At 42.8% G+C, this 17,039-nt stretch overlaps 1 protein-coding gene across 2 annotated transcripts in view; it reads right to left on the reverse strand.

Annotated features, from left to right (window-relative positions):
* Positions 1 to 17,039, reverse strand: part of LCP1 (lymphocyte cytosolic protein 1) — a 104,858-nt gene that overhangs the window by 51,003 nt on the left and 36,816 nt on the right. The window contains exon 1 of one of the 2 annotated variants that reach the window (XM_019971244.2): positions 15,294 to 15,424. The exons of the other annotated variant lie outside the window; for it this stretch is intronic. The gene's annotated coding sequence lies outside the window, so the exon portion shown is untranslated. Of the gene's footprint in view, positions 1 to 15,293; positions 15,425 to 17,039 lie in introns of those variants that run through there. 2 annotated transcript variants of the gene reach the window in all.

Consider the following 17,039-nt stretch of genomic DNA (forward strand, 5'->3'; position numbering starts at 1 on the left):
GTACCGCCCTGGTTACTAGGTACAAGCAAGGGACTCCCTGGGACGTCATGAAGCCCACAGTTAAACGTCAAGTTTCAGATCCAACACAGATGACAGCTCGTTACTGCCAAATGGGTAACAGAATGAAAAGAGTTCTGAAGATCAAAAATGAACCCACGAAAAGGCTAAGCACAGGGCTGCAAGGGTCGAGGGGGGTAAGATGAGATAAGAGTAAGGAATTAGCACAGAAGCTTATCAAAACATAAAAACACCAAACATGGCAATCAGCCCGTGCAATACAGGGAAGCAGATCATTTATACATGTGGACATCTCCAAGGAAACCACAAAACTAGCAGGGAGTAGAAAAGAGAGCTTGGGGATTGGGAGACCCAGGCTGCTACCTGTCTGTGCAACATCAGGCTCCACTGAGCCTCTCTGGGCCTCAGCTTCCTCATCTGTAAATTGGGAGATGAAGTCCCTTCCGTGTTAAAAGTTCCAAGTCTGTTCACTAGCTGACAAATGTAAAGTACAAGCTAGAGCCAGGGTGAGGTGTGTTTCAAGTGAGCCTAGAATAAGGGCCAGGGGCCATGAGGAGCTGTGGCCGTGGCCCTGAAGCACCTCTGGGGAGAAGAACCTTCTCTGCAGTAGACCCAGCATCTCCCAGCCCCACTTGGTTCCTGCTCTTACCTCAGCGTTGGGAAAAGCTCTGTCCTCATGCATTCTCCTCACTGACCCAGGCAGATGCCCATGGCTCAGCGGCTCCACTGCTCATCCCAGAGCAGGGAAGCTTCCAGAACGCCACGTGAGCTCTGCTTTCTGGGAGGTCGCTGCACACATCTTAAGTCTGGCTGCTCCAGTTCACTCCTGGTTTCTAGGCAAGACTGCACGCGCGCTGTCCCAGAAAGACAGCCATCTACTATTTTCTCAAAAATATCCAAATAAGGCAAGCCGACAAACTCTCCGGTGTCTCACATCCCTACCCTGTAACCTAAATCTTCGCTGATATGATGAAAGTGCACTCTCTTGGGCTATTCTCAGAGGGAATTACAGAAGCGGCTCGATTCATAAAAATTCCGTCACATGCCTTGGTGAGAGCCACTGGACCTTCAAAAAAAAAGTCTTTAGACCTGTTTTTGGAGGCTCTCTTTCTCCCAATCTTTAAATAGTTTTCTTTGCTATCTTCTGGGTCTATGCCAAGTTCCTTAAATGAGAATACAAGAATAACAAGAGTCATAGGATGTAGAGATAAAAGGACCAGATTTCCTATCTGGTCACTCCCCTATCACAGAGGAGTGAAATGACACCCAAGTTAAAGAATGTGCCCAGTGTCACAGAGCTCACTGGGACTGCAGTCCAGGGCTCCTTACCTCTCCTCTTTCCTTGATAATAAGTTTTCAAACGTAGGAGGGAATGCTGTTCTTTAAGTAAGACCTGCTCAATGTAATGGGAAAGTACAAACGCCCCATGATTTCAAATATCTTATGAATACAATTTCAGGTATGTTTCTTGCACTGGAAGGAGAACTTAGTCTAGGTAACGAGAAGGCAGTGTCCAGGTACAGAGTACAAACAAAACATGCCCATTACAATGTACAAATCCTACCGGCACTTTCAGGGTTACAATGACTGAGGCAGGACGAACACCCTGTGTATTTATCTGCAACTTCATTTTTTACTTTGCAGGAAGGACTTCTGATAGTTTTAAGCAGCCCAAAAGTAAACCACAGTAAGATAACTCACACTGAGGCATAACATTCTAAAAACAAAATGCCAAATTCATAGGGGAATATGAAAATGACACCCTCAGACATCTCAGATTAGCAAGGTTTGAGACATCCTGTCCTTCCAGCTGCTGAGTGGGGCTCTGTGAGTCCTTCCTTCTCTGAGGTGCGGTTCAGACCTCTATGGCTCAGCCCCCACATCAACACCTCCATTTCTCCCAGCAGATTCTGAGATCACAAACCATTAGTCATCTCACAGCACTGCCTCGTGGCTGGTGCTAGGTAGGTACGCAGGAAATCAGTTGTAGGTGTGAACAAGCAAACCCATAAACTAATGGTACCCAGGGCTTGAGAAGGCTACGGTCACCTTCTTTGAGGAGCTAAATACTAACATTTTCATGTGAAAGTTAAAAGTGTTAGTTGCTTAGTTATGTCTGACTCTTTGCGACCCCATGGACAAAAACCTCTGTCCATGGGATTCTCCAGGCAAGAATACTGGAGTGGGTCGCCATTTCCTCCTCCAGGGGACCTTTCTGACCAGGGGTCTCCTGCATTGCAGGCAGATTCTTTACCATCTGAGCCACCAAGGAGGCCATTCTTGTGTTCACACTTATCATATCCCTTCCACTGAGAGATACAAACATCAAAACAAGGCAAGCGGATGCGTCAAGTTTATATGAGGACACTTGGCGGGAAAAGCGACTCTGCAAGTGTTCCTCGGCTGTCTCTGAACTGGGCTGGGGGTGTTCCTGGGCCCTCGCCTCCAGCCATGGGCAGGTTCCGGCCAAGATAGCAGGGCCTGGGGCTGAGCAGTTTCTGTGAACCCTGCTGGCCACAGCTGGTGCCGCGGTCCCTATCTCAGTGTACAGTGTCTCTGGAGCCGAGTCCTGCTGCGGGGGAAGGGACTGTGGCGTGGAGACAGATCAGGACAGAAAGGAGGGGAAAATCAGCCTGGATGCACAAACTCAACAGGAACACAAGCAGGAAAGAACTAGGAATGGCTGCCAGAGTTCACCAGAATATAATTTGCACATCACTATCCGGACTGTGAAATTGCTCCTCTGGTAATCCTAAGTGTCCACCGCTAAGTTGTTTTAGTTGCTCAGTTGTGTCTGATTTTTGGGACCCCATGGACTCTAGCCCGCCAGGCTCCTCTGTCCACGGGATTTTCCAGGCCAAAAATTGGAGTGGGTTGCCATTTCCTTCTCCAGGAGATCTTCCTGACCCAGGGGTCGAACCCACGTCTCCTGCATTGGCAGGCGGGTTCTTTACCACTGAGCCACCAGGGAAGCCCCCTCAAAGGGTGAATAAATTGGCTTATTACATTCAGTAGAGCATGCAACAAACCAAACCAACTGAAGAACAAATTCCTGAATAAGGCCCTCTGAATTGTCATCCCCACTAAGTCAGTAGGGATGGAGAATCCCCTGGTGGCTCACAGGTTAAAGTATCTGCCTCCAATGTGGGAGACTCAGGTTTGATCCCTGGGTCGGGAAGATCCCCTGGAGAAGGAAATGGTAACCCACTCCAGTATTCTTGCCTGGAGAATCCCATGGACGGAGAAGCCTGGTAGGTTACAGTCCATGGGGTCGCAAAGAGTCGGACACGACTGAGCGACTTCACTTTCTTTCACTAAGTCAGTAAATAATAGCTATGTGATATTTGGCATTTTGCTGTTTTTACTAACTTGTTTTTAGAGTAATACATGTTTATCTTAGAGTAATATATGTTCATCTTAGAAAACGTACATGAGTAAAAAGAATAAAATATAAACCACCTGTAACTCCCACACCTAGTGACGACTGATCTCTTTTGGTGTATATGCTTTTACATGTTTTATAAATATACACCGTGTATGAATGTACACTTCTGCTTTCAGTCAACATCTGCCAAGTACCTACTCTATTCTAGGTCGTGGTTGGATGCTGGTGATGCAAATACAAGATGCGGCCCTGGCCTGTTAGGTAAGGGAGAAAGACACCAGTCACTAGAAAACAGGGGGACTTTTTAGATTCGCAGGAAGGGGGAACACAGCTCTCCCCAGGGGAGACATGCACGGTGCCCCGGAAGTAGTGAGATGTGACCTGAGTTTCCACAGATGGGAGGAGCCTGCTTAACGATCAGTCTTTTCCTTATACAGAGCAACGAAGCCGTACGCTCTCCACAGAAAGGTTATCTACGTTGGGCCAGAGAAAACAACAGCTAAAGGACAAACGGAGGGCGAGCTAATGTTCCCTCAGTGGTTACTCAACACTAAATGTCTTCTATGCAGTATCACACTGAATTCCACCACAACTCTATGTGGCATAACGATTATTTCCTCTTTATAGATGAGGGAACTGAGATTTAAGTAACTGGCCCGGGGTTACATCGCTCTGAACCAGGGAAACCTCAGACAGTATGGCCCTGCAGCATAAGAAAATGGGAAAATGGGGGCCCTGAAAAGGGACGCTCCTCCCCAAAGTCTCAAAGTGAGTCACTGAGTCATCAGAGAAGAGGAGAAGAGCCTCCAGAATCCTACTTTGGTCTAAAAAGTATGAGAAAAACACAAGTCAATTATGGGCTTCCCTGGTGGCTCAGATGGTAAAGTATCTACCTGCAACGTGCAAGACCCAAGTTCGATCCCCAGGTCGGGAAGATCCCCTGGAGCAGAAAATGGCAACCCACTCCAGTATTCTTGGCTGGAGAATCCCATGGACAGAGGAGCCTGGTGGCTACAGTCCATGGGGTCCCAGAGTTGGACACAACTGAGCACCTACCAAAGTCAAAGAGGTTTAAAAAAAAAAACAACCCTGAGATGCACAGTCCATGAAATGTAAGATGGACTTACATCTTCTGTATTCCATATGTGGATGGGGAAGAGGATAATGGGAGGAGTTTCTTCCACTGGTTTCAAGAACAGCACACGTTTAGTTTAAAGCTTTACCGAGGCTATAACAAGACCACTTTCCCCCAGTCTAAGCGAGTGTGAGGGCATGACAGGTTTCTTACAAACCTCATCCAACCACTGATGATCTTATCTTTCTTTATGAAATTAGGCTTGCTATATACATAAAAAAGAGTGAACTAGGAAATAACATCATAAAGCAAAAAGATGCTGGATTTTCTGATGCAGTGGCTTCTTCCTGCATACTTGCATACACATTACTTAAATTCTATGAGTCTCGGTTTCTTTATATGTAAAACGGGGATATCCAAAAACAGAACTACCATATGAACTACCATATGAACTACCTCTTCCATAGAGGAAGAAATGGCAAACCACTCCAGTGTTCTTGCTGGGAAAATCCCATGAACAGAGGAGCCTGGCAGGCTACACTCTGTGGGGTTGCAAAGAGTCGGACATGACCGAGCACTCACGCACACACACATACACACACATGAACAACCTAAGTGTCCATCAACAGGTGAATGGATAAAGACGATGTGGTACGTATATACAATGGAACATTACTCAACCATGTAAAGGAACAAAACTGGGTTACTGGTAGAGATGTGAATGGACCTGTCATACAGAGTGAAGTGAGTCAGAAAGAGAAAAACAATTATCATAAATTGATGCACATATAAGGAAACTAGAGAAATGATACAAATGAACCTAGTTTCAGGGCAGGAACAGAGATGCAGATGTAGAGAACAGATGTGTGGACACAGGGCGGGGGTGGAGGGTGGGATGAACTGGGAGATTAGGGTTCACAGACTATCATGTGCTAAACAGACAGCTAGCGGGAGCCTGCGGTACAGCACAGGAAGCCCCGTGTAGTGCTCCATGATGACCAACATGGGCAGGCTGAGGGTGGAGGTGGAATAGAGGTTCAAGAGGGAGAGCATATGTATATACACACAGCTGATTCTTTATCTTATATGCAGAGTACATCATGAGAAACGCTGGGCTGGATGAAGCACAAGCTGGAATCAAGATTGCTGGGAGAAATATCAATAACCTCAGATATGCAGATGACACCACCCTTATGGCAGAAAGCGAAGAGGAACTAAAGAGCCTCTTGATGAAAGTGAAAGAGGAGAGTGAAAAAGTTGGCTTAAAGCTCAACATTCAGAAAACAAAGATCATGGCATCTGGTCCCATCACTTCATGGCAAATAGATGGGAAAACAGTGGAAACAGTGGCAGACTTTATTTTCTTGGGCTCCAAAATTACTGCAGATGGTGATTGCAGCCATGAAATTAAAAGATGCTTGCTTCTTGGAAGGAAAGTTATGACCAACCCAGATAGCATATTCAAAAGCAGAGACATTACTTTGCCAATAAAAGTCTGTCTAGTCAAAGCTGTGATTCTTCCAGTAGTCACGTATGGATGTGAGAGTTGGACTATAAAGAAAGCTGAGCACCGAAGAACTGATGCTTTTGAACTATGGTGTTGGAGAAGACTCTTGAGAGTCCCTTGGACTGCAAAGAGATCCAACCAACCCATCCTAAAGGAAATCAGTCCTAAATATTCATTTAAGGACTGATGCTGAAGCTGAAACTCCAATACTTTGGCCACCTGATGCAAAGAACTGACTCATCTGAAAAGACCCTGATGCTGGGAAAGATTGAAGGTGGGAGGAGAAGGGGACGACAGAGGATGAGATGGTTGGATGGCATCACCAACTCAGTGGACATGAGTTTGAGCAAGCTCCACGAGTTAGTGATGGATAGGGAGGCCTGGCATGCTGCAGTCCATGGGGTTGCAAAGAGTTGGACACAACTGAGTGACTGAACTAACTAAATAGCTATAGCTGATTCACTCTATTGTACACAATTACATTCCCACGAAAATAATAATGTCACAGTGCTCATCCATAGAGCTGTGTTAGAATAGAACAAGACAAAGTGTGTCAACTGCACAAAGCAGTGCTTGGTGAAGGAGGAAGAAAGGAAGGAAGGAAAGGGCAGACGGAGGGAGGGAAGAAAGAGACAAATAAAAAAGGACCAGAACTTCTGTTACAAAATTATCTTGGGGGAAAAAACCCAATTTCCATTATGAATTGTATGAAATATTATGTAGAGTCACTGCTTAAAATTCACACTTGTTATGTGTGTGTGTGTGTAAATCTAGATTTCACACTTATGCTTTATCTTCAAATGATCTTAGCTTGGCTTGCTCTGGCTCCTGTACCACTTCTCTCCTCCGGAGTCCTTGAAGTCAGTTTCAAAAGCAACTGCGGAATTAGTAGATGATACCCACCAGAAGCCAACAGGAACACTATTGGCTGATCTCATGCTGAGTGGTCAAGGGACTCTGGGCTCAGTCTTGCCTGAGATACTTATTGTGGAAAGTACCTTCTAACAGTTGAGGAAGTGTGGCCAGAGTGGGAAAATGTTAATCTTAAGATTAGCAATCTTAAGAAAAGCCTGACCACATCCATTATGAGTCATGAAACGAGAAGAGATCTCTGAGTATTGGTGATGAAGACCGCTGGCCTACGACTCCTCACTCTTGGGTACACCGATGCTTGGGGGCTGATTCTGTTGGCCTTTTTTCTGCCTCTATCTCTTATCCACTCCTGAATTCTCCAGGCATTTTTTGGAAAAACACTAAAACATTGTGCAGTTGACAATCGTGTCCTAGGGCCGACAACGGAAGCTTCTATTTATTCTCAATAAGGCAACCTCATTTTCTATGGGCTCCTGGGAATAGTTCTTTTGGAATCTCTAAAGACAAGCTCCTTCTCATAAAAAAAAAGACAGGAGTTACAGGTAAATTGAGGCAGAAATTTGTATTTGTTTGATGTACTATACTTATCTTCACTTTGTTGGAAGCCACAGTTCAGGGGGCAAATATTTACCAATTCCAGTTTACTCATGGGGTATGCTGTAACATTTCTTTTGTCAAAATTTTAAATAACTAAATAGCCTAGTTGAATCCCTTCCTAACTCTTATTTTAAGGACTTTGCACCATCGAATCCTCAAGCATTTATATATTTGTTTGTCAATTATGTTTTGTATACCAGGAGACCCATGAAAAGCAGAGTTCGGATCTCTGCCTGATAGAAAATTAGGAATAATCATTGAATATTCCATCACAGAAAGGAAAACTTAGACTTATTAGAAAGCAGCCAGTGGATCATGTGAGAAAATACAATGCAAAGAAAACAGGCGAGGTTTACACATTTAAGAAACTGTGAATATTAGAATGGGAAAGAGGCAAGGCATCAATCTCCACTCCGACCAGCTCTGTGACCTTGGACGTAAGTCTCCCCAAACCTCAGTTGGTCATCTATCGTAAGATGATGATAACATCGCTCTTAGGCAGTTTTTGTGTAGAGATATAAAAGCAAATACTTGTCAAGTGCTTGGCACGATGCCCCACAAATAGTAAGGGCTCAACAAGTCAGTGGGGCTTCCCAGAGGCCTCAGTGGTAAGGAATCCACCTGCCAGTGCAAGAGATGCAGGTTTGATCCCTGGGTGGGGAAGATCCCCTGGAGGAGGAAATGGCAACTGCTCCAGTATTCTTGCCCGGAAAATTCCATGGACAGAGGAGACTGATGGACTACAGTCCTTGGGGTCACAAAGGGTCGGACACGACAGAGCGTGCACACACACACGAGTTGGCATTGATGGTGAGTGTGGCAGAGTGAGAGGTATACAGACTGATGAACTGGGGAAACGGAAGAGGAAATGGACCCAAGAGCAGAGCCAGGGAGTAGAAAGCACTTTCCTCTATTTTGTAGATGAGGAAACCAAGCTTAAGAGACCTGCTGGGGTTCCACGTTTAGTGAAAAACTAGAAAAGGGAACCCAAATTTGCTTGCTTTTTATACCATGCTTATTTGTCTCATGCACAGAAACTGTAGATACTGAGACTCACAAGCTTTAAAAAAAAACTGACATTATGTATGATATTTAATCCATTTATATTACATGCATTATATTCAATCACCAGACAGATTAAGTGTCCCAACTATCTCTCTCCATGGTCACAGGAAAGAAACAGGGACTCAGGGATATTTTGGTGAAGAATCTCAAAAGACAATGAAGGAAGGGAAAAATCTGAAAAAAGTCCTCAAAGGTGCCTATGATTGTCCATCTTGTCAAAGGGAAATTTTCTTAAATGTTATAAAGCATGGGAAGTGAGGGGAAAGTTCATTCACGTCTTTGAGATGACGAAAAGGGGGCTCAATATGCAAAACTGCATACGTGTTCCTCATTTTCTTCTCACTTTCTCTTTGCTTCCATGATGTAGCTTTCTCTATAAGGAGTGTATATTTCACTCTTCTTTCTCATCTGGCCCCCCTGGTGAAGGTAATGTGAGCAGATGACATCAAGGACATGCAAAGGATCCACATTTTAAAATGTGACACCTGAAGTTAACAAAGATGCAATTCTAGTTCGAAATTTTGCCTGAGGAATGGCGAAAGCGAAGAGGATGCAGATAGTATACAAATGCATTCGTGCACCTCTTCTCTTCATTTGGATCTACAGTTTGGATAAATACTGGTGACAACTACCAAACTGAGGGATCCAACTGCAGGCTATCATTGAATTGTAAAGTAATTAGTTCATTCATTTACTTCCCTCTCGAAAGTACAACCAGGAGAAAAAAAAAGGAACATAAATTATTTGGGAGGTTGCAATTCACAGGCAGCGTTAATTTGTCTGTCAAATTTGGTGTCTTGGCTTTTCTGCCTGTAGAGAATGTAATCCATAATCTCTTTTCCATTTTAGCTCAGCCAGTCAAGAGGGTGTGTGGGTGTGTGGGTGTGTGTGTGTGTGTGTGTGTGTGTGTGTGTGTGAGAGAGAGAGAGAGAGAGAGAAGGAGAGAGAGAGAGACAAAAACAGGTGTTGAGGGGGGAGGTAGAGGGAGATAATACAGACAGACAGACAGACAAAGAGAGACAGCATGAGAGTGTGTCCATCTGTCCGTGGAACCGCTGCTAGACTAAAACAAGAATCAATGTTGCAGCCACAAAACTGTGGTTTTCTTTGCAGGTTCCTCAATTTAACATCTTAGCTTTTCCTTCCGCCAGAAAAAACAACCGACCATATTGGAGAAACAAGCCTCCTTAGAACTTAAAGTGGGGCTGAGGCAGGCATGGCTCTGAAGTTGAGCAAAACTCATTTTAACTCAGTAAGTGGGTCACTTTTTACCTCTATTCTTCAGCTCACAATTAAAACAATCTTTTATTCTTTGGCAGTTTTAGGACACCTATATTTGGCCATTACTATATAATTATAGATATGTGTGCTTGGTATATCTATAATTATATAGTTATAGCCAAATATAGGTGTCCTAAAACTGTGAAAGATTGTGTGCTTGGGTATAAATACAAACTTGTTTAATTTATTCATGTCTATCAATCACAATAGTTAGAAAATGGGAAAGCCACTTGGCTAAAGTATTCTAACCTTCTAGGATGGAGAACTTTTCAAAGCTTTAGGGGTAGAGATATTTTGTGACCTAGGCTCTGGTCTATAAGTTGGTAAAAACAAAACAGTCAAGAGCAAAGAGGGACTGAGTAAATACTGATGATGTTGACAAAGAAGAGTCTTTAAAAAAAACAATAATACAGATGCATTTATCTGGGATACATTATTATTACTTGAGTGCAACTCAAGGGTCTAGGCACAAATAACCATCATGGTCTGCTACCTGTTTATTCCAGGAGGTTTTCCCTGGAATTTAGCAGTTAATACAAAGTTGATTCAACTGTAGAAAAGTGAAGTAATATCAAATATTCGAAGCATTAACCTGCTTTCATACATGAAGTACCTATGTCACAGGATTGCTGGGATGACTAAATGTATTAATATGGTCAAAACACTTAGAAAAACAATTCAAAATAGTGCTACAGAAGGCTTAGCTGTTACTATAAAGGTAATGAACTGAAATTCTTTGTTCCCTATATGCTGTTTGTAGTATCTTATAAGACGGAGCGATTATGAAATTACTGGGAAGACTGATGTAATGACTGAAATTGACTAACAAAACAAGGGGAACGGTCAGTAGCATAAGGAAGTTGAATCAGGAGGGGACTGAGGAAAGCAAGGGGGGATGGCCATCCGGGGAACTCGGTGTTCACAGTAACTGGAGGGAGATGCCCCAGATGATGAATATCTGATCAAGTGGAACTTCTTAGAACTTCAAATGAGAACAACGAGAAACATGAAATCTTTTGATTTCAGAAGTGTGTTAAAAAAAAAGAAAAAGAAGTGCATTGCCATCTGGCAAAATAGGGAAACTTGAAACTCTTGTAAACTGCAGACACTGATTAGTTTTATATTTTGGTGGGCCATTCTAATTTTTATTTCTTCAGGATTCAATAGGTAGATAGAATAGAATCATTGGATGGTATCTGTGAGTTGGAAAGCTAGCAAACAAACAAAAAAATCCTAAGAAGGCAATTAGATGAACCTAAATGTCACTTTGGCAGCCTGGTGGGAGGGGAGTTTGGGGCAGAATGGATACATGTATGTGTACGGCTGAGTCCCTTTGCCGTCCACCTGGAACTGTCACAGCATTGTTAACTGGCTATATCCCAATATAAAATCAAAAGGTTTTTTCTTAAGTAGCTGAATTTAAAACCAAGGAAGGATAAAACATGATTTTTCTGTGAAAAGTACAATAAATAAATAATGTCATTTTGCTATAAAATCTATTAGTCATAAAGTCATTAGACTTTATAATCTTCACAGACTTTTGACTCTTCATAAATATAATCTTATGAGAAAATGTCTTAGTTTTATTTTATCAAACTTGATTTTTTTAAATATTCATTTGCCACCTCTCCTATATACACAGAGAGGCCTTTGCTCTTTTTGTAACAAGAAGAAGTTGGCAAGAGATTTTTCTGAGAAGAGTGCAAAGTGAATAAGGAAAAATCAATGATACCTGTTCCTGTGTTCTTGGTCATATGCTTATGATCAGGTACATAATTTTGGTATGGGTAGCTAAGCTAATGTGTTTAAAACATTTAAAGCTCAGTTAATGTATTTAAACTAAAATAATGAGATTGATTTTGCCTGTTGGCTACAGTCATCAGACACTTTCTTCAATTCCTTGAAGTCAATGTCCATTTAGTGCTCTAAAATGAAGACTAGTGCTTTGACAAAAAGGAAACGTGTTAGAATGTAAAATACTATACTGTTGTTATATCTTCTTGCATAGCAGTCACTGGGGGAACTCAGTAAATATTAAATTAACAAGTGAGACCTACAAAAAGACTTCCATGCATTTCTAAGGAACTGAGAAAAACTGAATAAAGATCATGAGCACCTCCTACCTGCCAGGATGGACACAGAGCAGGAGCTCAGACTGTCGGCAAATTAAGGGCTTGAAAACAATATGATTACTGCCCTACTTAAAGCATTACGCAAACAAACACAGAAGAAAAAATGGAGGCAAGGAAGGTGGGGCAGGAAGCAGTAGGAAAGACCTGCAAAAGGACAGAGGTGTTTACATAAAAAAGAAAGCACTTGGAAAAACCACTGGAGTGAAAAGAAGTGAAAAGAGCACGGAACTTTCTGGCGGCTTGTGGTCTTGGGCACCTAGAATGTGGGTGTCAGGGGAGTAAGAAGATGGTGGGCGGCAGCTAGAGCAGAAGGAAGTGACAAAGAAATGAGGTTGGGGAAGTGGTTGAGGCAGGTCGGTGGAGGCGCACAACTCTTGAGTAAAATTACGCATTCATTAAAAGAGAACACTTCTTCATTCGATTATTATATGAAACCCACAGTGCTATCTCTTACTTATGAAAATGTTTCTGGATTTACGGCAATTTTTTTCTTTTCTTCTTTCTCTCTTTCTTCAAATCGTAAATGCCAACATCTCTTCATTCAGCTTCAGAACTAAAAACCTATCACGATCTACATCTGGGGAAAAGATGCTGGTGTGGAAGAGAGGACCTGGAATACACAGATGCTTCCAGAGAGGCAGGATAGAGCCTGAAATCCTGGCTTCTCACAGCCCCTCCCCACCTCCAACTGCCCAGTGACCTTGGGCCACTTCTTTCAACAACTAAGCCCACTCCTCATCTCTAAAGGTTGTTGGGTGTGGGCAGGGAGAAGGGGGAGAATTAAATGAAGTCACGCATAGAGAGTGGCTTACGCAGTGCACTTATCAACAGTAAGTGTTATTACTACTTTCTTTGTCCTCTCTAATTTAAATAAATATATTTGAATGAGAACGTTACTTGTTGGTCTTCCATTCCCCAAAGGGTTCAGCAAAAGAATTAGCTTGTTGTTCAGTCGCTGAATCATGTTCGACTCTTTTGTGACCCCATGGACTACAGCCCGCCAGACTCCTCTGTCCATGGGATGCTGGACAGAACACTGGAGTGGGTTACCATTTCCTCCTCCAGGAGTTCTTCCCAACCCAAAGATCGAACCTGCGTCTCCTGCATTGGCAGGCGGGTTCTTTCCCACTGAGCCACCTGGAAATTAGAAATGGTGTTAAAATACTGAAATTGTTTCCCAAATTACAGATTGTTTCGAGGCATAATCTATGAAGGAGACAAAATTTAAAATGTGACAAAAGAAAACATCTTTGGGATAGCTAATAAAATGTCCCACCTCAGCAGTGTTGTTCACAGGGCATGATCCAGAACATTTTTCCCTGATATTACTGGGGGTAAACGAGAATGAAGAGAAATGGTATTTTGTAACATATCATGATAATTGATGATTTAACAATCTAAACTTGATTCCATTTTCACTTCCTCCCAATGTAAAGAAAATACTGACATAATTTTGCATCCTAGTTCATTTTTTTCTCATCAATATTTTTACTTAAAACATGACACAGTATATTTTCAATCTGTTCTTTTAGGGGGTTCAATCCTTCTCCCTCAACTCCACATTTTTGCTAGTTTAAAACGGGTTCAAGTGAGATGTGTCCAACAATATTGATGATCACATTTTACAACTTCAGAAATTCACATTTACAGGTAAATCGTTAATTCCATTCAAATTTGTGCAAAGACGTTCTTTAAACCATTTTATTTACTAGAAACCAATTATGATAAATTTATGCAAATTCAAAATCAAGGTGTGTGTGGATAAACCACCTTTATTTTAATGATAGTTTTTTAAGTTGTCCTGAGGAGGTAATTTTAGAAAACAAGTTGCTATAGTTAATTGGGCTTCCCAGGTGGCTCTAGTAGTAAAGAACCCACCTGCCAATGCAGGAGACATAACAGACATGGGTTCGATCCCTGGGTTGGGAAGATTCCCTGCAGGAAGGCATGGCAACCCACTCCAGTATTCTTACCTGGAGAATCCTGTGGACAGAGGAGCCTGGTGGGCTACAGTCCACGGAGTCGCAAAGAGTTGACTGAAGCAACTTAGCACATACTTAATTAAGAAAAATTAGGTTTTGATAAGTATGCTGATAAATGAATCCATTTGCAATCTGAATGGCTTTTATGTTTATCATTTGTCAACGGTTCTTAATATCGTTGAATAATGACAATTAATCAAGGCTGATGTTACAAGTTTCAAGGACTGAGTTTCAACAAAGTTTCTGGAATAAATATCCCATAGCAACTTTATAAGAATTTCTATTGCAAACAGAAGCCCTTCCTCCATAACTTAACGGTCATTTGTATGGTTATGAGGACATCAAGTAGTTCAGACAATTCTACAAAGCAGTACAATTAAGCAACACAAATTGCTTTTATTTTTAGAGAATAAATGGAGAAGAGACAGCCTCTAGTTCAATGTGGCTACTAAGCACACCCATTAAAAACCGTTGGCACCAAAAATCACTCAAACCACCAGTGTCACACTCAAGACGTTAACATATCCACTAAAGTACCGTAAAGAAGCTTTTTCCTTTAAAGAAAAACATAACTACAGGAGCTAAAATTAAACTATCCCCATCAGGCCAATGAGCAGTAATGACCATCTAAATGATCAATATCCACTTTCCTGAGAACATTTGAAAGTAGATAAAATCACAGTAAACAGCCTCCCTGAAATAAAGCAATAGAAATAAATCAGAACATGGTTTGGTTTTAAAACGAAAAAAAAAAAAAAAATCATGTGCTATAGGGCATAGCACAGGGAATTCTGCTCCGTGTTATGTGGCAGCCTGGATGGGGGAGAATGGATGCATGTATATGTAAGCCTGAGTCCCTTCCCTGTTCACGGAAACCATCACAACAGTGTTAGCTGGCTACCCCTCAATGCAAAGTATGAGCAAGCACCGGGACATGAGTTTGAGCAAAGCTCCGGGAGATGGTGAAGGCCAGGGAAGCCGGGCACGCCGCAGTCCATGGGGTTGCAGACTGAGCGCAGGATTGCACGACTGAATGACAACAACACAAAACAAAAAGATTTTAAAAAGGAAAAACAAAACAAAACATAGCTTTTGGGGGAGGAGTGATAACTGTGGACAGCTGGAGAAGTCACCTCCCAGAGCAAGATCGGAGGGGACGGGAGGGGTTCCCCTCTAGGCGACCACACGGGGTGGCTGCAGCTTTGCTAAGCACTTCACCTGGGGTGGGGGCAGAGTTCACGGGGGACAAGCGTGACAGGTGCTCGGATCTCTAGTCCCCTGAAAGCAGAGTCCACAACCCAGAGAACCAGAACCGCCCAACAAGCAGAACATCGTAAGCACTCGGGAACGGTAAAAAAAAGACAGAGAGAAAATTTACCTGGCAGCCAAACTGTTCTCAGTGGTGCTGGCGTGTGACCAGAAAACCCCTTCTTTCTGATCTGGAGAACAACTTTGTTAACCCCGGGTGTGTGGTCACAAGGCAGGAAGTGACTAGAATGACAAATCATCAGCCAGGAAAGAAATAGATTTTGTCTTTATAAGGACATTTTACTTAACGTGTTGTTTTTTTTTTTTTTTCCTCATGTCCCCTCCCCCACAAAAATCACCTGACAGGTCACACTGAAATCCAGAAGCTTCTTACCACTTCCTCTTTATAAAGCATTTTTCTCTCTCCCTCCCTTTCTTTCTCCTCTAGCTGGCTTGTAGACGCTGGGCTACTGAAACCTGTTTGATTTCAGATAACTACCTTGACTTTTCACTCTGACCCTAATTGAGAATGCAATGCTCTGGTGCTTAGCTTCTGACAGCAGAGATAAACAAATTATTCATTTTTAATGAAAGAGCCAAAGGAAGAGGTGGCGGTGTCCCCAAAACCAGCTAAAAGGGATTTCCTTGGGAAAGCCTCGCCCCAGGAGAAACCAAACCCCTCTTAAGAGTCCTGAACAATGATCTTATTGGTGCAAACAAACCAAAAAGATCTCTTTAAGGGAAAGGGCTCAAAAAGAAAGATATATTATTTACTCACTCTTTTATTTATAGAACACCTATGTACTAGGGATCTCTTTAACCCAGTTAAAGATTTCAATTATTTAGACGTTTCCTACCAAGAACACCTACAGCAGTGACCAGGTTCAGTGGGTTGGCTAAATTCCTTCCTAGTCTTCCCAAGTAGCTCAGCAGTAAAGAATCCACCTGTCAATGCAGGATGATGCAAGAGATGCAGGTTTGATCCCTGAGTCAGGGAAGATCCCCTGGAGGAGGAAATGGCAACCTGATCCAGTATTCTTGCCTGGAAAATCCCACGCAAAGAGGAGCCTGGTGGGGCTACAGTCCACGGGGTCACAAAAATTCCATGACTGAGCACACAAATTAATCCTATGGACCAGGTTTATTTTCTGAATACACATTTTATAAAATTAGCAAAAGAATAAAAAAACTCAACTCTATGCCAAAACCTTGACTGCCCATCCTGAGGGCTAATTCTTATCTTCAAAGGGAAGTGCTCAATGCTCAAAAAGCCTAAACACTGGTTGTGAAGGTTGTGTAGCATCCTGAGTCATGCATGACAGAATGTTACTCATTGCCTGTCTCCATGTTGCCTGGAGCCTGTGTAGCTCCAGCGACCAGCCTGCTATGGAGGAAAGAGGATCTGAGGCTCTGCTCCAGCTGATAGTGAGTTAAAGATGTTTTGATCATTCAATAAGTTTCTGTATTTGCAAAGGCTCTGGTTGGGGCAGGGCGGGGAGCTGCCCTTATACTTCTTTTGCTTCTTTGATTTCTCCTCTAGAAAGTTCTTGCTTCTGACCTCAAATGTCAGATCAAGCCCTTCTGGTATCTCCATCTACTTCATTCGCCAGCGGTGTGACAATGTCTTGGTCAGAACCCTACAGGGGCCATCTCTGGGGAGAGGGTGGGCAGAAGAACAGGAAGAGATGGTGGAGATTCAGCCTGTTCTAGAGTGCTTCACCTCACAGAGAACCCTCAACCCTTTTGTGACTCCCCAGGGAAGACTGAGGGGGTGAACTAGACCTCATTTTCTCCATTGCATCTTTCAGTTCAGTTCAGTTCAGTCGCTCAGTTGTGTCTGACTCTTTGCGACCCCATGAATCACAGCACGCCAGGC

This window comes from Bos indicus, chromosome 12, assembly GCF_029378745.1.
Source record: "Bos indicus isolate NIAB-ARS_2022 breed Sahiwal x Tharparkar chromosome 12, NIAB-ARS_B.indTharparkar_mat_pri_1.0, whole genome shotgun sequence".
Lineage (NCBI taxonomy): Eukaryota > Metazoa > Chordata > Mammalia > Artiodactyla > Bovidae > Bos > Bos indicus.